This window comes from Alosa sapidissima, chromosome 5 (genome assembly GCF_018492685.1).
Source record: "Alosa sapidissima isolate fAloSap1 chromosome 5, fAloSap1.pri, whole genome shotgun sequence".
In the NCBI taxonomy this organism is placed as follows: domain Eukaryota; kingdom Metazoa; phylum Chordata; class Actinopteri; order Clupeiformes; family Clupeidae; genus Alosa; species Alosa sapidissima.
The window spans coordinates 22,737,279-22,759,452 of NC_055961.1; the positions used below are offsets into that span (position 1 = coordinate 22,737,279).

At 39.7% G+C, this 22,174-nt stretch overlaps 1 long non-coding RNA gene across 1 annotated transcript; it reads right to left on the reverse strand.

The window, feature by feature from the left end:
- Positions 1-297: 297 nt before the first annotated feature.
- On the reverse strand, positions 298-1,305 carry LOC121709313. Its single transcript, XR_006031907.1, has 2 exons — positions 1,214-1,305; positions 298-446 (listed from the first exon to the last, which is right to left on the reverse strand). It is a non-coding gene; the product is annotated as an uncharacterized LOC121709313 (long non-coding RNA).
- Between the last annotated feature and the right edge of the window lie 20,869 nt (positions 1,306-22,174).

Below are 22,174 nucleotides of genomic sequence, written 5' to 3' on the forward strand. Positions count from 1 at the left end.
AGCAATTAGTCATTGAATCTAGTTCTAACTTCTTCTATGTTAAATCAACATTATTTTGTCAATGTTAAAATCATTGAGTCAACGTCGCACTTCAACATTGATCCTATAACATTTTGCACCCTCTATTAATATTGAAGCAATGTTGAAATTCCAACTACAGATCAACGGAATTTCAATGGTATTTCAATTAAAATGAATATTGAAACGTTGAAATTATATATACAGGATAAATTTGACTAGGCCTAGTATGGCTGGTTTAGGCTACACAATCGTGCATAAATAACCATTGACAACTTATCAGTTTGAAAATCAAGTGCATTTATTAACTCTTCTTCATTTAGAAATTCACGTGTGTTGTGCTTCCCTGCCATCCATTCAGTATAGCATTCATAGACCACCCGTTCGCAGTTAGCCCTCCACCATCCAGTAGCAGAGTGAAGTGGCACCTAACAGAAACAGAAGAAAAAGAGATAGACAGTGTTAGATAAATATGTTCAAATGAAACTGAAGGCTACTTATAATTGAAAATTTAGAATAATCATAGAATATATATTATATATGTTTGTTGAGTTTGCTGTCATAATGCCAGGCTGAAGATGTGTTAGAATAATTCAGTTTCGCAAGCTGGGTGAGCTCATTGAACATGCCGTGTTTGCTAGCAGCACCAGCCATTCGGGCAGCTCTGTTCGTCCGAACAATTTTGCTGCCCAATGAACGGTTAATGATAGCAGTCTAGTCAGATATGACTTAAAGTTAACTTATATCAGTATTGCTAAAGTTAGCCTATTAAACACACAAAAATATGATCACCAGGAGTTACATAAATGTTAGCTAAATCTCCACGTTAACCAGCAGCACATCTTCAGCCTATAATTTTGACAGTAGCCAGAAGCTAACGTTACCGGTAGGCCTAGCACTACTTCATATTTTATTATCATGAGTATAATAAACTGTAACTTACTGACAACAAAGGTAGGACCTAATTATAAATCAGACTGCCAAGTAACGTTAACCTAACATTATGATGAACTGCCATAATGTAAGTTAGCCTAAACATTAATTTGACAACAGCAAGTACATTTAGCCAGCCTAGCATTTGAATGAGTTTGTAAGTCAGACACTATGATGTACATAGACTGTAAACATGACCGAATTTAATGTAGTACACTTTTACAATAAAACATTATCGTTTGATAAATAAATGCTTGCTTACCATTAAGGAGGAGTGAACTTGACAGAGAGCTGAACACCCCCGTTGGTCTGACTGAACTGTTGCTGAAAATGATCTCCTGGACAGTTGAAACGTCGTCGCGCGGTCACTACTTTTCAATCACCACGTTAAGATTTCCCAGTAAACCACAAATCCATGACTTTTCAATATCTTTTAGTGAACTATGTATCGATGCTCTATCGATTATGGCAACATAAACTATAAACCAATGTTGTTTCGATATCTCTCTTATCGATATTCATGCACTGTTGGGTTTTTGTCAGGATTGTAATGCTGATTCAATGCCCGACAAACATGGGACGTCCCCCGGACCTTATGCCGACATTCACGACGTCCCCGATTGGTCCCGAATGTCATGTTCTCTAGCGGACGTTCCGGTGACCTTATTGACGTCTGGAGCAAGTTATCGTTTGGTTATTGCGTGACGTCCGGTGCAGGACTTTCTGGGGACGTCACCGTCAGGTCCCTCGGATGACATTTGCATTTGGTCATTTCAAATACCTCCTAAGGACCCGACAATAACGTTATACCGGGGACATGGGGGGGACGTTTGTTTATTCACACATGTCAGCGGAGTTGAGAGCGCTCTGGCTACCGCCTGCAGGACGGAGACATCACATCCATGCACGACTTCACGTTATACATCTGGGGATGACTAAAAATCTATCTATCTAGTCTCTAGCAGTAGCTGCATTAGCCTACCGTAGTCTAAGGCAACATATCATACAGTTTATGAAGTTACTTTGCTCAAAGACGCACAACTTCATAAACTGGGAAAAGTGTTGTTAACGTTAAACTCAAAATGTATGTGCTACATAATTGAGCATGGCTGCGAATTATGTAGCACATACATTTTGAGTTTAACGTTAATCTATAACGTTACAAACTAGGGAAGGGATTTTATCAAATTCATGTTTGCTGATGTGATGCTTAGTGTAACGTTAGCCAGGGTTGCCAACTCTCACGCATCTGGCGTGACACTCACGCTTTCAGCACCAATCTCTCACACACACGCAAGAAATGTCACGCCAAATCCATATTCTTATTTTTATTTTTTTGCAATCCGTTAATTTTTTTGTTGATGACTAGATTATAGACCACAGCATTGTTTCTAACTAGATGTACCGCATAGCGGTACAAAATATGACCGCCGCTCAGTCCTGTACATCCGTTCCGCGAAAATAAATCACACTTCAATTTGTCTCCATATTTTACTCCATCCCCCACTCTTGAAACTTTTGTGTATGCTTGTTTGGCATGCCTGAGTGTGTGTGTGCGGCTGCACAGAAAGTACCCTACTGGTGCTGAAAAGGTGAATAGATTGTAGAATAGCCAAAGAAGATGTAGAATTGTTATAAAACCTTTAAAATCTCTAAACAATCACAAGTAGGGCAGTTCATCACAGTTCATCCATTGCAACTGGATTGATGAAAGGTCACTTACACCTGTAGGCTACATTGTATTTGGGAAAAGCAAAAGGTATCAGCATAATGTTATTTATTTATTTATTTATTTTTTATGTATTTTTAAACAAAAACATCTCTGTCAGTTCCATGCCGTTTTCAACAGCTATCAAAAACAAAGGTCATTTTTGGATGGATGGATTTTTTGTGAATGTTTCTTCTTCTACATAAGATTTTAGTCATCTTTAGTTCATGTAATACTTTATTGTCAATGCACAAATTAAGTAACAGTAGTCTGAAACGTTATTGTTAATGCACAAATTAAGTAACAGTAGCCTAGTCTGAAACGAAATGCTGTTTTACATCTAACCAGTGGTGCAAATAACTGACATGTCCAAATGGGCCTTGATGAAATGCGTCGCTAGACTGTTCATACACATTTTAACGGGCCAAAGTTGAAGAGCTTTTGTCCGTTATTGTTAGTGCAAATATAGGCTGATTCATGTTCCCTTGCATTGTTTAACTGAGGTCCATGGCTAGTCTGGCTTTCATCAGACCAAGCTCAATCTTTTAAGAAATCAAAAAATAGATAGCGGGCAGATCAGGCTGGGTTCACCCAGCCTAGTCCATAGGCACCCGATATTGTTTAATTTTCCGATTGAGATATACACGCTCTGGCTATTCTAAATGCAAAAATGCATCAGGGAGTTATGAAAAAACGGTAACTAACAAACTAGATCCTAATAGAAAGCTGTTAGCTTCCCTAAGCTACAGGTAGGATTATAAGGTAGGCCTATTTACAACATAAATTGTCAATAGGCTATGCTGGCGACACAAATAAAATCTCCTTTGGAAACCAATGGCTTACGCCTTACAGTATCAAGCGGACTTAAACTGTCATATCGTGGCGAAAAGTTGTAATAACATTCACGCAGCTCCATGAGTCAAGGAAAGCGCGAATGAAGTAGCCACTTCTAAATGGGACCCACTACACAGTAGCTTAAGGTGTTTTGCTAAAGCAGCCATAATGAAATGAAGGTGTCATTGTTTGGATACTTCACACACACGTGCTTTTTAATTTCACAGACTACAACTACCAAGCTGTAATCAAAGCACATCGATTCCCCTCTCACACCCTGCACGCACTTAAAACAAAATAAACAGGCGTCTCCGTCTCACGCATGTATAGGCAAAACTGTATCAGACCGGTGTAACGTTGGTAAATCTTCCATTGCACAGAATGATTTTGTAGCACGTGCAATAAATGACAGTCGAAAGATACAAACAGTGCTGCTATACATTTGCTTGGTATAACCGCATTTATAGTTTTCTACAAATGCAATAAATCAAATGCCTCCATCACTCAACCAACGCTAACGGTAACATTACCTAGGTCCTTATTACAGTGCATGAAAATGCACTGTACTGTTCTTCCTAGGCTTCTTCTTATTACAGTGCATGAAAATGCACTGTACTGTTCTTCCTAGGCTTCTTCTTATTCTTCTTCTTCTTCTAACGCATTTAATGCAGCTTCAACCGTTTAACGTAGAAACTTCATTCAAACTATGTTACGTAGGTCTTACTTAGGACATGGGTGCTATGTATTTTTCAACTTTGTAACTTTTATACTTTTTAAACTATTAATTAAAAACTAATCAAAATTTCCCCATTGACTTAACATTATGATTATGACATCACAATACGGCCGTTAAGCAATTAGAATCCTATGGCAGGTGTTCGGGCCACCTGGACCAACTGCCAGTCTCAGGCTTTAAGCATACAAACTGGCCCTATTAAGACTACACATCCTGTTCAACTGCTTCCTCTGCCAAAAACTGTTTCAAAATAAAAGTCCTCACTACAATATTTCACTGTTAAACAATTCAACCCTTTAAACTACTGAACTTTTTAACTGTTCAGCCATTGTAACTGTTACTTGTCATCAACTATGACTCCTACCCACTGTAGCTAGTTAGCTAAGTTAGCTAAGTAACATGGTTAGCATAGTTAGCATGCTAGCATGTTAGCATGCTAGTTAGCATTTTTAGCAAAACTGCTTAAAATGATTAGCTAAGTTAGCTAAGTCACATGGTTAGCATAGTTAGCATGCTAGCATGTTAACATGCTAGTTAGCATTTTAAGCAAAACTGCTTAAAATGATTAGCTAAGTTAGCTAAGTCACATGGTTAGCATAGTTAGCATGTTAGCATGCTAGTTAGCATTTTTAGCAAAACTGCTAAAAATGATTAGCTAAGTTAGCTAAGTCACATGGTTAGCATAGTTAGCATGCTAGCATGTTAGCATGCTAGTTAGCATTTTAAGCAAAACTGCTAAAAATGATTAGCTAAGTTAGCTAACTCATATGGTTAACATAGTTAGCATGCTAGCATGTTAGCATGCTAGTTAGCATTTTTAGCAAAACTGCTTAAAATGATGAGCTAAGTCAGCTAAGTAACATGGTTAACATAGTTAGCATGTTAGTTAGCATAGTTAGCATAACTGCTAAAAATGATTAACTAAGTTAGCTAAGTAACATGGTTAGCATAGTTAGCATAACTGCTAAAAATAATTAGCTAAGTTAGCTAAGTCACATGGTTAGCATACTTAGCATTTTAACATTGATAACTGCTAAAAATAATTAGCTAAGTTAGCTAAGTCACATGGTTAGCATACTTAACATTTTAACATTGTTAGCATGCTAGTTACCATAGTAACTTGGTTAACATTATTATCTTTGTTAACATAGTTAGTATAACTGCTAGCAAACATTAGAGCCATTCCAAGTGTCAGTTATCGTCAACTATCTACCTAAATAATTTAACCATTTAAACTATCCACTTATTTAACCGTTCAATCATTCCAACTATATTAAACCTTATCTACCAAGTAAATCATTTACCTATATAAACTATCCACCTATTTAACTGTTCAGTCATGCCAACTATATTAAACCTCATCTACCTAGCAACCAATATAGTTTGTTTTTACTCTGTATGATATTTTACATCATATTTTTTGCATTTTCATGCACTGTATTTCCTTCAGGAAATGCTTTTCTAGTTCTTATTCTTCTTCTAACGCATTTAATGCAGCTTCAACCGTTTAACGTAGAAACTTCATTCAAACTATGTTACGTAGGTCTTACTTAGGACATGGGTGCTATGTATTTTTCAGCTTTGTAACTTTTATACTTTTTAAACTATTAATTAAAAACTATCAAAATTTCCCCATTGACTTAACATTATGATTATGACATCACAATACGGCCGTTAAGCAATTAGAATCCTATGGCAGGTGTTCGGGCCACCTGGACCAACTGCCAGTCTCAGGCTTTAAGCATACAAACTGGCCCTATTAAGACTACACATCCTGTTCAACTGCTTCCTCTGCCAAAAACTGTTTCAAAATAAAAGTCCTCACTATAATATTTTACTGTTAAACAATTTAACCCTTTAAACTACTGAACTTTTTAACTGTTCAGCCATTGTAACTGTTACTTGTCATCAACTATGACTCCTACCCACTGTAGCTAGTTAGCTAAGTTAGCTAAGTAGCATGGTTAGCATAGTTAGCATGCTAGCATAGTTAGCATGCTAATTAGCATTTTTAGCAAAACTGCTTAAAATGATTAGCTAAGTTAGCTAAGTCACATGGTTAGCATAGTTAGCATGCTAGCATGTTAGCATGCTAATTAGCATTTTTAGCAAAACTGTTAAAAATGATTAGCTAAGTTAGCTAAGTCACATGGTTAGCATAGTTAGCATGTTAACATGCTAGTTAGCATTTTTTGCAAAACTGCTTAAAATGATTAGCTAAGTTAGCTAAGTAACATGGTTAGCATAGTTAGCATGTTAGTTAGCATTTTTAGCAAAACTGCTTAAAATGATTAGCTAAGTTAGCTAAGTCACATGGTTAGCATGCTAGTTAGCATTTTTAGCAAAACTGCTTAAAATGATGAGCTAAGTCAGCTAAGTAACATGGTTACCATACTTAGCATTTTAACATTGTTAGCATGCTAGTTAGCATAGTAACTTGGTTAACATTATTATCTTTGTTAACATAGTTAGCATAACTGCTAGCAAACATTAGAGCCATTCCAAGTGTCAGTTATCGTCAACTATCTACCTAAATAATTTAACCATTTAAAGTATCCACTTATTTAACCGTTCAATCATTCCACCTATATTAAACCTTATCTACCAAGTAAATCATTTACCTATATAAACTATCCACCTATTTAACTGTTCAGTCATTCCAACTATATTAAACCTCATCTACCTAGCAACCAATATAGTTTGTTTTTACTTTGTATGATATTTGACATCATATTTTTTGCATTTTCATGCACTGTATTTCCTTCAGGAAATGCTTTTCTAGTTGATATTACAAGATTAACGTACCTGCAGTAAAAACCAAGCATGTCCGATAAACATCCTCAGATTTATTTCGGCTTCAAGAAGAAATGGGAATTACACTTAATGTGAACATCGTCCTATCCTTATTAGATGTTCGCTGCGGTAAATTACAGTCCTTGTATGAAGCGTCCATTGTTTTTTCCAATCCACTTTTAACTTCCAACAAAATTACGTCTCACTGCAACGATGCGCCATCTAGTGGACAAACGACTACTTCTCGCCAATACTGAAAATGCAGCCATGATGATGATGATGAATATTTATTTTGGCTTTCTTTTAATCCTACTGATTTTCATTTTTTACCGGGGGGGCAAATCACAAATGAGTGATTATGAGCCAGGTTGATGTGGGCCCTTGAGACCAACATACCATAAAAGATTCACAGAGAACTGTGTCTGCCCTACCCTCCTTTCGGGGGGTCCAGTCCAGCGGGGGGGCTGCAGATGAAAACGAAAAATGACGGTTCCATGCTATCCATGTGGGGGTACATGCCCACCAAGTTTTGTGTACCCCGGTCTTTCAGTGTCCCGGGAATCCTTGTTGGTGTACGTCACTAAATGTACACATAAATTATTTTATTGTAAGGCCCCCCATGAACGAAAGTACACAAAACTTGGCATGCATTCAGAGGGTGTCATAATGATCCTACACTTTTAATTTCGTGCAGTTTTGACCTTGTCAGCCAGAGATATTGAGATGAAAACACCTAATTTTTTGCTTTTTAATTTTTAACTAGGTGGCGCTATACATGAAATAAGTGGTAATGGGATGGGTTGACATGCCCCCTTAAGACCAACATACAAAAAAAAGGTGGACCTCCTAGGCCCTACGGTTCTCGAGATATTCACAGAAAACTGTCTCCGGCCACCTACAGGCCAGTTGGTGTATAGTAACATAAATTAATTTATTGTGTGGCCCCCCATGAACGGAATTCCACAAAACTTGGCGTGCATACAGAGGGTGTCATAATGATCCTACACTTCCAATTTCGTGCAGTTTTGACTATGTTAGGTCACAGATACCTTCAATTACACCACCTCATTTTTACTTTTTTGTGTTTAACTAGGTGGCGCTATACATGAAATGAGTGGTTATGGAATGGGTTGACATGGCCCCTTGAGATCAACATACAAAAAAAAAATGGTCCTCCTAAACCCTACGGTTTTCGAGATATTCACAGAAAACTGTGTCTGCCCTACCCTCCTTTCGGGGGTCCAGTCCAGCGGGGGGGCTACAGATCAAAACGAAAAACGATGGTTCCATGCTATCCATGTGTGGTTACATGTCCACCAAGTTTCGTGTACCCCGGGCTTTCAGTGTCCCGGGAATCATTGACGGAAATTTGGGCATGCGAAAAAGAAAAAAAAAAAAAAAAAAAAAAAAAAGAAATCTGACTAAACCTATATGACCGCCGCTTCGCTGCGCGGCGGTCATAAATAACAGGAGAGTTTAAGACATACATACATGTCTTTACACCAACAGCAGGTATTAGGCTAGGTCTAATATCTGCCTACAACGTTTACAGCGCAGTTTTCTGTTGATTCGCTGACTATTTTAATCGCGACACCTTCACAGAACACGTTGCTATTTAGACTTATGAGGCAGACGGACGCGAAGTGTGGCCGCCCATTCTTCTCTGTTGAACTACTCACAAAGTAGGCTAGCCTAGTCATCACACAGATATCACATAAAATAACTTTTTCTCGTCTTTTATACGGTGCTATAGCCGCTATTTGCTGTGATAAACGGTTCGCGAGAAAATTAACTTTCAAGAAATAATCATATTACTCTACAACTCTGTGCTGATCTCAATTCATATAGGTGGAATATCTCACACACTTTCCGTTCAACTACAAACTGTAAACCAGAATAAACAGCAGAGTTTACCGAACACAAAGGTGTAATGCAATCCCCTGTTAGTTCCAGAGTAGGCCTAATCCGGTTTTGAAATGGTAGCAAATTTATTGTCTCCAACTTTGGGCTTTAAGTGTCTTAAAACTGAGCTGTGCTTAAATACCTATATATCTGTAAATATTGAAATCAGAGGATATACAGCTCATAGCTAAGAGTTTGTCTATGTAGCCATAATTTTTATTTTCACAAAATGCTAAGCATGCATGTATTTAAGTGTCTTAAAAAAAGTGTGCTTAAATTGGGCAATGCATGATTTCATAACAGGCCAAATAGAAAATAAATGTTAAATATAGCCTAGATATAATATTAAAATTAGATGATAGGAGTATAGAGTTAGATAAAGTTGGATGGCTCCAGAACTCAGTGGACCACACCACTTTTATGACACTAGTACTGTTCTGTTGACCGGAAGGACAGGCCAATTCTGTCCAACATTGATGGTAGGTTTAGAAAAAAAGTCAGCACATTTTAATCATATCGCAATAATACCAATAACCATGATCATTTTGGTCATGTTTTTTCATCAAATGTTCATACATCTCTAGTGGCTGGTAAAAAAGTTGAGTGGCTGGTAGATTTTGGAATCCGCCAGCCACAATGGTAGGTGGAAAAAAATATTTTATTTCCATCCCTGATACATACGTACACTCATACACACATTCATATTTGTAAGTCTCAATCTGTCCATTTCTGTCCACAAAACTTGCCAGAGGTCATCATTTAAGGGGTTATTTTTTTTAAAAATTCTGCCCCCGGACCCCCCTAGAATTGCTGAGCTACTACCTTTTTCAGATGGGCAGGGCGGCCCTTTTCATGTCGTGCCCAGGGGCGCAGAGGCTCATAATCCTCCCATGCCACAGGGTAAAAACACTGGTTGTTTTCAAGTGCAATCAATAAATTAATTGTACATTTTGAAGAAACTTTTCCATTCTATTAGTTTTTTTTTTTACATAGGCCTAAATCAGGGATTATACATAACAAAAGAGTCAGGGGACAGACATTTTTCAAATTAGGTTTAGGGAAAAATTTAACGCACACGCACTATGACTTCACAAAATCTCACTCCAGCCAAACACCCAAAGTTGGCAACCCTGTCTATATTCAGATGTGCTGGTTATCAATGGGTTTGTGATTAACGCTCTTCAGGTGAAAAATGGAGGAATTGAATGTGATTATTGTCTTTAAACCTGATATAGATTAGCTTGCTAGATGGCGAGTTTTATGGCGTTATGAACTGAACCATGGGCTGAACATGACATGAAGTAGGCTAGTGTCCACGACTTGTGAACGACTCGTTGTTGTTACTGGTGCGTGGCTCTTGTGTCCCTTGCCAGCCCAGTCCTGTGCCACTATCACTGTTCCAAACGGGACAGTGGCACAAGCTGTAGGCGGGTGTGGCACGAGCGTGGTCGTGGGACAGTATAGCGTCTGTAGCCTACAGGAGGAGTTTTTGCTCCAACTGATGATCGGTTTCAGTACATTTAGTTTTCAGTAATTTTACATTTCGTGTTGGTGTTCTTGGTGTAATAATTTTGATTGCATTATCTGCCAAGTAATTTGTCAAATACATAGCGAAGTTTGCATGGAAGAGACTGACGTGACAAGAGGGCATTGCCTTTCATTAGGTCAGTGATCTTGTAAGTAGGACAAATGTCTTTTTTTGGATAACTGAAAAGTGTAGTCAGGTTAGTAGGGCATAGATCACTCTGAAAGTAATCCCCAACAAAATCATTCTTCATGTTGTTATTGTTATAGTTTTGTGTGGACTTGTGGCACCCCCAACCAGCCTTGCAAATGGTTGGCTGTGTATGGGTATGTAAAACTCTTGCTGGCCTCTTGCTTAGGTTTCTGCTACTTACTTAATGTGTTGTCCCAAGTAATACATGAGTGTTACCTGCTTTGTTCTCTCCCTCCATTCTCCACTGTGCCTGTTCTGCTTATCCAGGACCAAGGATGCAGAGGACAAGAAGGGTGTGCGATATATGACTGGAATAGTTAGATAAGATAATTTTTTATGTTTGAGGTCCACACGATGGGGCCCTTACACAAATGGAGTTGTGTTGATCCAGCATATTCCACACCTCCCATAACACTCCCGACTCCAGCCAAATGTTGCATCCTCCTTACCATGTCCCTCTTATAGGTGTACAGAGTACACGGAGGGCTACATCCCTTCCACATTGTGTCTTTTGTGTAGTTCACACACAAGTTTTGTTCAAACTTTGGAAACTGAAATCTTTTTATTTTTTGGAAACCTAAATGAGTGTCAGACCTCCTTTTTATGTTGCAGTGTCACCATACCTTCCTCCCAGTCTTTTTTGCATTTGGTCCTATTATTGTTTTAAACACACATTGAAAACTTAATAAAAATTCAATTGAAAACCTAACATGTATCAGTCATCCTTTTCATGCTGTAGTCTCACCAGCCCGCTGAAATATACAAGTTATAAGTATTTTATTGAAATAGTTGATTGCTTATTGAGTTACAAGTGTGTTAATGAAACAGTGGGTGTCTTATCTTGCAGTATTAATCTATCTATAAAATAAATTTTCACATTTAAGTTGTTATTGATTCTTATTTAGCCTATGTGTTTTTGACATGTTTATGGCTTAGTCTTAAAATGTTACCAAGGCCGTGTGGTGGCCACCTTTATGCTATTTCTCTAAAAGAACTGAACAGATTTAATGCATTGATCAAACTTTTAAAATTTAAGGTGTTAGGCTACTGAATGCCATTCATATATTTGATAGACGTTTATTGCTAGTCTTACAATGATCAAAGTTGTGTGGTAGATTGGGGGGGGGGGGGGGCACCTTCATCTTCATCTCACCAAACGAACTGAAAAGGACACTGGATCTAATGTCCACACACAAAAAGGATGCAAAATGCATAGCCTACGTTTTGACAATGTAAGTAAAGTATATGTAGCGTGATACAGGCAAATGTAGGAATCCAATAACAGCTCATGTCCAGCAAGGAAACAAACATTCAATGTTAGAACTACCAAAGAACATATTTTAGATCGATGTTGCAAACTAATTATACTCAAACTATATAATTGACACTATAATGTAAGCATGCTAACACCTAATAACACTCGTGTTTGGTTGTCGTTGTTGTAATGGTTCCCGTTCAATAACGCACTCGCTGCTGTCCATCCCATTGAAATAACACGACACGCAAAGAGCTGTTTGGAACTGTTGAAGCGTACGTGAACCACGTGGCGGCGACTTCAAAAAGAGTGTCGCAACTCTCTTTTTCTATGGCTCTGGCTTTGGCACTGTCTGCAGGTGCCAAGTCCTGTTGGAAAATGAAATATGAATCTCCATAGAGTTGGTCAGCAGCAGGAAGCATGAATTGCTCTAAAACTTCCTGGTAGACGGCTGCGTTGACCTTGGACCTCAGAAAACACAATGGACCAACACCAGCAGATGACATGGCACCCCAAACCATCACTGACTGTGGAAACTTTACACTGGACTTCAAGCAACGTGGATTCTGTGCCTCTCCTCTTCCTCCAGACTCTGGGACCAAAATTTACTTTCATCAGAGAACATAACTTTGGACCACTCAGCAGCCGTCCAGTCCTTTTTGTCTTTAGCCCAGGCGAGACGCTTCTGATGCTGTCTCTTGTTCAAGAGTGGCTTGACACAAGGAATGCGACAGCTGAAACCCATGTCTTGCCTATGTCTGCTGCATGGTGGTTCTTAAAGCACTGATTCCAGCTGCAGTCCACTCTTTGTGAATCTCCCCCACATTTTTGAATGGGTGTCTATTAATGTGCTTGGACACAGAGCTCTGTGAACAGCCAGCCTCTTTAGCAATGACCTTTTGTGTCTTGCCCTCCTTGTGCAAGGTGTCAATGGTCGTCTTCCCCATGATTGTGTAGCCTACAGAACTAGACTGAGAGACTGTTTAAATGCCTTTGCAGGTGTTTTGAGTTAATTAGCTGATTAGAGTGTGGCACCAGGTGTCTTCAATATTGAACCTTTTCACAATATTGTAATTTTCTGAGATACTGAATTTGGGCTTTTCATTGGTTGTCAGTTATAATCATCAAAATTATTATCAAGTAATAAACACTTGAAAAATATCAGTATGTGTGGAATAAATGTATACATTATACAAGTTTCACTTTTTGAATGGAATTACTGAAATAAATCAACTTTTTCATGATATTCTCATGATGTTCTAATTATATGACCAGCACCTGTATTTTGTGACAAATGTAGCAAGTATTTGAAAGGTCAAAGGACAAAAGAGAGTCTAACAAAATGCGCAGAGTTAAGACCTGATGACAAAATCAGAAGAGCAGCCGTCAGGAAAGGTTACAAAAGAGTATTATCCAGCCAGTCGTGACTAAAGCCCTCCTTACACTGACTTTGGAAAGATTTGGAAAAATGTTTTGAAAGACTACAGTCTCAGACCCTCTCACATCTAAAGACAAGTAGTAGAGTTTTAAGTCACAGACTATGATTTTGCAATGAAAAGGGATCTTCTTGCAGGGTCACTATTTACAAGACTGCAACTAGATTCCTTTAAATTATTACCCATCGTGCAAGAGATAAACAGGAACTGAAAATTATAGCCTATAAACTCAAAGTCGTATTTTCATGTTTCTGCAGCATTGTTTCATGCGTGACATCCTTAACCGATATAGAGTTGTTCTGTCACGTGAAAGAGCCGACTACATATGTATAAGAAATGACAAATATTATAAGATAACAAATAATTATAGGCTACAGCTGTCGCCTACTTGGCCCCTTCCTGTTTGCTGTTGAAGAGAGGTCACTATTTGCATGAGCCACGACTAGAAAGACTAGTCAGTCAGAAAGACTAAACATGTTTGATATTGTCGTAACGGCAAAACTAGAAAAGGACTGACTCCGACTGACTTAAAACCGCTAAGATTGGTACCTTACACATAACGATCTAGTTGACGGGAGCGCGCCGCGATTCCAGTACAACTCCCATGATTTCTGTCCGACTTTGGAAATTTAGTCGCCGACTGTGAAAACAGTAGCCCTGGCAGCAAATGTAATTTGCTAGGGGCGCGTCTAGATTTCTAGGCTATGAAAACAGACCAAAATCGTACAATGTAAGGCCGCCATTAGTAGCAGCAGAAGGCCATTACCATAGATCTTGCTACAGGGCGTACACAAAGGAAGATTCAGACATAGACAAAGATGAAACTAACTTGGCCTGCAAATGTGTACGGACCTGCAAACTTCCTGACTGCTCCTGCCTTTCAAACAAATTAAAGTGCACGGAATTGTGTAGGTTACAAACTTGTAGCAATCAGATGGAGGAGGAAGAGGAGGATGAGGAGAACATACTGTTAATGCCAGTCTGGATGAATATGATGATAGTGATGAAGATTAAAAATATATTTTTGAGTCCTCATTAATCTTGTCTTCAAACGTTTGAGCACATCCACCTATAAATTCCACTGTAGCCTATGTTGAGCCATTTTTGCAGCCAAGACATTATGGTCTCTATCAAAGCCAAACATGCCTATTCAGCCATTTAATCCATATATTTTTTAAAAGCCCATACTCTCTAGATGTCACAAAACATGAGTTTGGACTTGATCCACCCTTTTCCATCCTTTTGCATGTATATATTAATGTATTATATAGGCGAAAATGTGTACATTTTATTTAATTTAGCCTGCATCATTAATGAAAAACTAAATCATCTATCTAAATTTTATATTTTCTACAAGCCTATGTCATCTAGATGTGATATAACATGGATTAAGACATGTCCCACCTTCCTCCAGACTTTGAGGCACCCATATATGTACATAGGCTTGTATTGTATAATTCACTGTGTGCAGGTATAAAAGCTAGGAAAAATACAACTAAGCTACCACTTAGAGAGGGTTATCATACCAAATAATGTCCCTCAGGCATGGAGGATTACAAAAATCATTGGTAGATTTTGCCACCTCAGGTGATACCGATATGTGATTTTTTAGGTCCTGGCCCATAGATTGCTTTATAGATAGATAGATTATGTCCTGTCCCAACTTTTTCTGATTTGGGGTTGTACTCTCCAAATGTTCATATTTACATTTAAATGTAAATTCTGTTCCAGATAATCTGGGCCATCAATTTTATTCATTTTTTCTTCCTAATCGTTTGCTTTAGTCCTTTACTTTGTTTAAAACCCATTGACAGAGAAATGCCAGTGAAAACTGTGCTCTGGCAATCTAAAGTGATACTACCAATTGAGAAAATGTATTCATGCATTCAGGAGCTGAACTGATTTTTCCACATTTCCGTGCTGTAGACATCACATGTCGTCTTAACTGCACATTGTCTGACAGGTGAACCTTTGGGGCAAGGCAAGGCTAGGCATTTTAAGTCAAGTGATGTGAAAAATGATGGGATGAATGAATTGAGCCTGGATGGGGAGACAGATGGGGCTGCTTCATGTGTTGATCACACTTCTTAAAATGTCTGTCTTATCCTGAATGTGTCAGGAAAAAAGAAAGAAGGTCCAGAAGAAAATCAACTGATAAATCATGGTCACTTTCGCCTTCTACAATAGTGTTAAGTATGGCCTTTGTCTTGGTAATTAGGCGGTAGTCTGTCAAAATGGAAGCCCTGCTATTCTGATTACTTGAATTCTGAGCATCTGGTGCACCGGGCTCATAATTAGCCTTGTGGAGGGGGGAGCAAGACATATGTGCTTCTATCAGGGCTCTGCCATGCTGATTAACCTGCCCACTGAAAGCCAGTGGAAGTCACTAGAGGCCTCAATCTCAGCCCTCCCGTTTCACCTCACCTCTTTCTGTCTAGAGATCCATCAGTTGGGTGGTGCTTCACGCTCATTTTTCTCCTGATTTTCCATGGTGAATCCACAACATCTTGTTGTAAGGGATATGAATATCCAAAATACATCACAAGCAATTCTGAACTTAAGTTGTTTTTGGGGGCCAAGCAGCGAAGCTGCGAAGGCCCCCATTGTGTTTCTACGTTTTCTTCCCTATTATTATTATTCCGCCATTGAAGTCAATGGCAGCCCATAGAACCGTCTGGTGAAAAGTTCTGAAATTTGGCACACTGAGAAGGGACAGTCCCATGATTCATGTCACCAAGTTTCATGTCGGCACCTCCCGCACTCTAGCGCCACCAACAGGCCAAAGTTGGACTTGCGTTCACGCACGTAACTTCTGACCTGTTGACCCGATTGTCAAAAATGAGGTATCATTGGAATCCTTGTACCAAGCCGAGTTCAACGCACCCTAATGACGTAATTTTCCGCCATGATGGATTTTCCGCCATTTTGGATTTCATCAAAATCACTTAAAACGTATCAGAGGTCACAAATGTTGTCCGATCGACACCAAACTTCACAGATATCATCTACAGACCATGCCTCATTAATGCATTGCTTTTTGTCTTCGGAACTAAAACCGTTCGCACGTAAGAGCAAATCGAAATTTGCGCTCATATCTCAGCAACCCATTCATCTATCATAACCAAACTTAGTCCATGGACTCAGGACCCAATCAGGGGGACGCTCAAGAAATCTGGTGACCTTTGACCTCTAGGGGGCGCTGTAATTAAGAAACATGCCTTTTGGCCTGTAGCAGCAGTTGTGCTTAGAATTAAAATGCACTAGTGGTGTCTGGTACTACTGTTGAAGGTCCTTAGGCCGACCCAAGCCAACTTGTGATGTCATCGTAATTGATTCGGCCGCCATATTGGATTTAATCAAAAACACGTACAAGTTTTCGCAGGTCACAAATTTCAGCGGATCCTCACCAAAATTGGCAGAGACCATCTTCAGACCATGCCTTATCAGTGCATTGCTTTCTGGAACAATTGACAGAAGCATTCGGCTGTAACAGCCAATCGAAAGTTGCGGCGAAGCCGCCAAACAGGAAGTGAGCTCATATCTCAGCAACCCTTGCATGTATCAAAGCCAAACTGGGTGCATGGACTGAGGACCCAATCAGGGGGACACTCAATAATTCTGGTGACCTTTGACCTCTAGGGGGCGCTGTAATTAAGAAACATGCCTTTTGGCCTGTAGCTGCTGTTGTGTTTGGAATTAAAATGTACTAGTGGTGTCTGGTAATACTGTTGGAGGTCCTTAGGCCGACCCAGGCCAACTTGTGATGTCATCGTAATTGATTCGTCCGCCATGTTAGATTTAATCAAAAACATCAAAAAGTTTTTACAGGTCGCAAATTTCATCTGATCTTCACCAACAGTGGCACAGACCATCTTCAGACCATATCCTATCAATATATTGCTCTCTGGAACAATTGACAAAATCATTCGGCCGTAACCGCCAATCGAAATTGGTGGCGAAGCCGCCAAACAGGAAGTGAGCTCATATCTCAGCAACCCTGCCATGTATCATAACAAAACTTACTACATAGATTCATGACCCCATTAGGAGGACGCTCATGTTGCTGATGACAACATGTTCCATCCAGTTAATTGTAATGCGGGCTGGGGTGATTAGGTGGGGGGGGGGGCTGCTGGCTGGCGGAGGCGGTGGCAATACTCAGCCCTGTTTCAGCCCTGTTGATCCCGGGTGTCTGCTGAGTTCTATCTTGTAACCGTGGCTACTCCGGCCTATTTTGCTTGGCCCCCTCATTGCTGCTTGCAGCTATATTTTTGTATAATGTCTTTACTATTATAGTAGGTCAAGTCAAGGAAAACGATCTTGTATAAGATTTGTACGGTCATAAAGTTGTCATTGCACTCCATGCCGGACTCGATTTTGGATTTGCTTCCTTCTGGGCAATCACTTCTTGTTTACACTGTACACAGTAGGCTATGACAGAAATTGAAAGATTACTTGACTGTCAGTTTTAATAGGCTATTTCTTTTTTTAAGTATATTTTTGGGCTTTTTATGCCTTTAATCAGATAGGACAGTGGAGAATGACAGGAAGTGAGTGGGAGAGAGAGTCGGGGTGGGATCCGGAAAAGACCACGGGGCAGGAATCGAAGCCGGGTCGCCGGCGTACGGTGCAGGTGTCCCAGCCAGCTGGGCCACAGCTGGGGCCATAGTAGGCTATTTCTAATTGAACAACATAGCTAAAGTTATTTAAACAGTTCAATAACACCAGTTGCTTGATTAAGGTTAAGCACATTTTAAACCCTTTTCCTGTTTGCTGGAGTGAGTGGCACTCAACATTTTCACAAAGTTGGTCTACATTACCATGAATCGAGGTCCTGAGGACAATGACTACAGAAAAAAGCCATTTGTATAACGTAAACAGGAGGTTGTTATGCCAGTACAAGCAAATCAAAAATGGAGTCGTACATAGAGCCTATTGCAAGATTTGTTTGTACATCGAGAGAATGTGGACTATTTTGGTTTAGCAACGTTGATAATGTCCTTAAATCCTGGGAGAACTACGGGGCTTTTTATGACCGTGTTACAGTACCTTGTTTACTGAACATGCTGCTCCAAGGTGAATGTTGCACTGCTTGGATGTTTGTCTGGCAGAGCTCTCAGCTTGAAGCCAGAGATGTGAAAACGCTGTATTTCACTTTTGATACTGAGATTTTTTGCACATTTTGACATCAGTTGACGAAACCGGGGTTTGGTAGGTCTAGGGTAGAAAATCACATCCCTCACCATTAAATCGCTGTTGTCTAACATTTTAAACCGCTCAGTCTATGTCTCATTGTTATGCGCCGGTTGTTGTTGTGAGTGGAAGATAACCGGGATCTGGAATTGAAAACAAACCTTTTTTGACCTGCCATCATTCGTTTGACTTTCTAAGACCTCCTCCACAACGAAAATAAATGCTGTGAACACATCAAGATATTTTGTTGGATTGATGATTTTAATGTCTTTGTCAACATTGGGCATCTAATCCAAGAGTCCAAATGTTTATCAGCTATTGACTTCCTCTATCTCTTCCTCCCACCCCTCTCTATGTATCAATCTGTTATTCTTTTTTTGTTGTCTCTTTGTCACTGTCTTTCTTCTTAATGCTCAGTCTCTTCCCACCTCTCACTTTCTGTCTCCCTCCCACTTTCTTCTTCAGTCTTGCTCCATTCCAAGTGTTGCAGATACATGTAACACTTGTGAGCACAATTAGTGTTGATTTAAGTTTAAAATGTAAAGATAACTCACATAATCTATAAAACCTTAATGCATCTAAACAGGACATACTTTTCTATTTATTTTCATTGACCACAGGATTTCAGTGGAGCAGAGGAGCACACCTACACTGGGTGGCTATTCTTACATTCTTACAAGGAATTTGAGCTCTGCATTTATCCCCTCCATGAATTAGTGAATCACACAATGAATGAGCATACAGTGAGGTGAAGCACACATTAACCCGGAGCAGTGAGGGGTTCAGCTGCCTTGCTACAGTGAGGCGTTAGGTGCTTCAGCCGTGGATGTGGGCATGGGAGAGCAGTGCTCAACCACTTCCCTTGCCCACATTTTTCCTACTGGTCGGGGATCGATTTGGCAACCCTTCAGTTTCAAGCCCGAAGCCCTAACCAAAGTCCTTTTAGGCAAGTCCCTCCACTCGGCGGCCATATTGCAACGCTTTTTGGGCACTCATTGGGCATCTGTTTCGGCAGAAATGCGCGTGCGTAAGGCTTCAAGACACCAATCTTGCTCCAGCAGCAAGATCACAACACATGATTGGCACAATGTGTTCACAACACACCACATTATTGGCTCAATGTATTCACAACACAGCACATGATTGGCTCAATGTATTCACATGTCGACGTTTTGCCGCGGAAGGGGTGTGATATGTGTAGACACGGCCATATTGGCGTTACAAACTAGTCCCATGCATTTCTATGTAACATTTTTTGAGTGCTGTGTCTCCTCATTAGAAAGTCTCTGCCCTAACCAGTAGGCTACGGCTGCCCCAAGCATATTGCTGCATTACCATAGCCTAGGTGAACCCAGACAAACCTGTTGGCAAGGTCCGTCTAAAAAGAATCCCATTGAGGCCCCTTCACCGGCAAGCATTACCATGACACTTTGAGCAGAATGTATGTTTTTGTTGCTTGCTGATAAATTATCACGTCATACTGCTGAGGATTATTTTGCAGCTTGTGAGGACAAGAATTCACAATCAAGACAGAACCTACAAATAAACCTTCAGCATTAGATGAAGACAATTTCACATTCTTTTGTGGACACTAAAGAAGTATTTAGCTAACATTAGCTACCACGCTAGTTACCCCTCTGGTCCGGTAATGAGTCCACATAGTTTAACTGAAACAGATTCCATTATCATGCTCTATGGTAAGGTAGTGGTGGAGGACTGTCTGGAAATACAGTACCTACAACAGGCTCCAGGCATTGAAGAAATTGGATTTTTTTTTTGGAGTGATTCTCTTTGAGTGAGTGAGGAACATGGCCTAGAACACATTGTCCCATGGACAAGGAGGTGTGTGAAACGGCACCTGAAGAGCAGCAGTCCTAGCCTGACGAGCCAGACCCACATTAAAATGTATGGTCTGGGCACTCACCGTTGGCAGTGCTCAGTCCGAAGGGCGGGATAATCGGTTGTCTTTCAAATTCCCTCTGCACGCAAAAGGACAGCGCAATCCCATGCGTTTTCCCACCAGCTGAGCTTGTTGGCTAGTTCAAACTTTTGCCAACTTAAAAAAACCTTAATTCGTGTCACGCTGTTCGCCAACAGCAACATCCATTTTCTTTGTTTTCAAGTAGCAGGGAATTCAAGCCAACCCGTTTGCAACTCTGCCATCAATCATTATGTTAAGCCCGCCTAACGTCTCTATACACGATTTGATTGGCCTGATAGAAGTTTAATTTTTCCAGCTCACAAGCCAACAGAGTTGCTAGACTAGCTCTGGCAATGTAATCTGCTGCCGCTAGGGTGCGTCTAGATTTCTAGGCTACAGCAGTCCCTTACCTACAACTGAAATTTTTTATTCACCACAATAGGTTTTGGACTGAATTAGCTGTACATCACATAAAAAACACATACATGTGTTTGAGTGTGGTAGATTGTTTCATCTCCAGTAAGCTATCCATTTTGTACTTAATTTAATTAACAATTTTGAGGGCACGGATAAAACTGATTTATAGTACGTAATTCACTTACTAGGCTGGCGTAATTGGAGGTTTTTCATCTGCTATTTATATCAAGGTGCTCTTGAAACATTACTTGGCTAAGATATGGTGTACAGGGTGAAGAATAATGGTTGAATTATTTATTATTTTAATTATTTTGCTTTTGTTGGATACAATGTCTAAGATGTTTGCTGGGAGAAGAATTACAATGTGTTCATCTCTGTGCATCCACAAATGACTTACTTTGAATTTCAAATAAGCAGTGACAGTGGAGTGTCCTCATTGCCTATATAATATGGCTTTCCAAGGTCATGCAATAAGCTAAGATGTTACATTCTGAGACATTACATATTCCCTGCAGCCCACCGGTTGTCTTTGCTGTATCCAATAGCCCACACACCATATCCTCTCAGGTGATGGCATGATGAGAGGAGCGGTAACCAAGTGGATAGAGGCCTTACATTCGGAACAACCATGATGTCAGAGAGTAGAGAACACATGATGTGGCCATTTACACTTAGACTTAAGTGTTATATCCACCATAACCTGCAGATGGCTTCCATTGATTTTCAATGGAATACACTGGACTATGGCTCTTTCCCCCTAGGGTGCAGTTGAGTCAGGCACAAAAGAACAGAGTACTGCAAACATGCGGTTGGAGGCATGCACAGACAAGTCAGAACTTCTCCTTGTCCTCAACTACTGCACAGGGTCTGTTACACCTTGAAGTACATAAAAGACATCATCTTAAATCATCTCAATGTAATGTCATGATCAGTTGCATAATACATTTTAACACCAAGACTTTAGACATTGGTGTATACATTAAAGCAGAATCATAACAGAATGTTGGGTTAGAATGCGACAACAGTGCCAATCTGCTCAAATATATGTTTGCCTATGTCTATATCTTTATTTGTTCTAACTGTGTATCCCATTGAAACAAACTCTTTCAAACAAACTCACTGCAGAATTGCAAACTATGGCTGTTTTTCTGTCTTTGGGGAATGTATTGTCACGTATGCCTTCTTTCACTTGCTCTGAAGTCTGCATGCAATTAGCAAATCACACCAGTATATTTGAGTAAATTCAAAATTAACAACAAGCTTTTACACTGCAACTTTAAGCAGATCATTTTAGATCTCATATTTTCAATG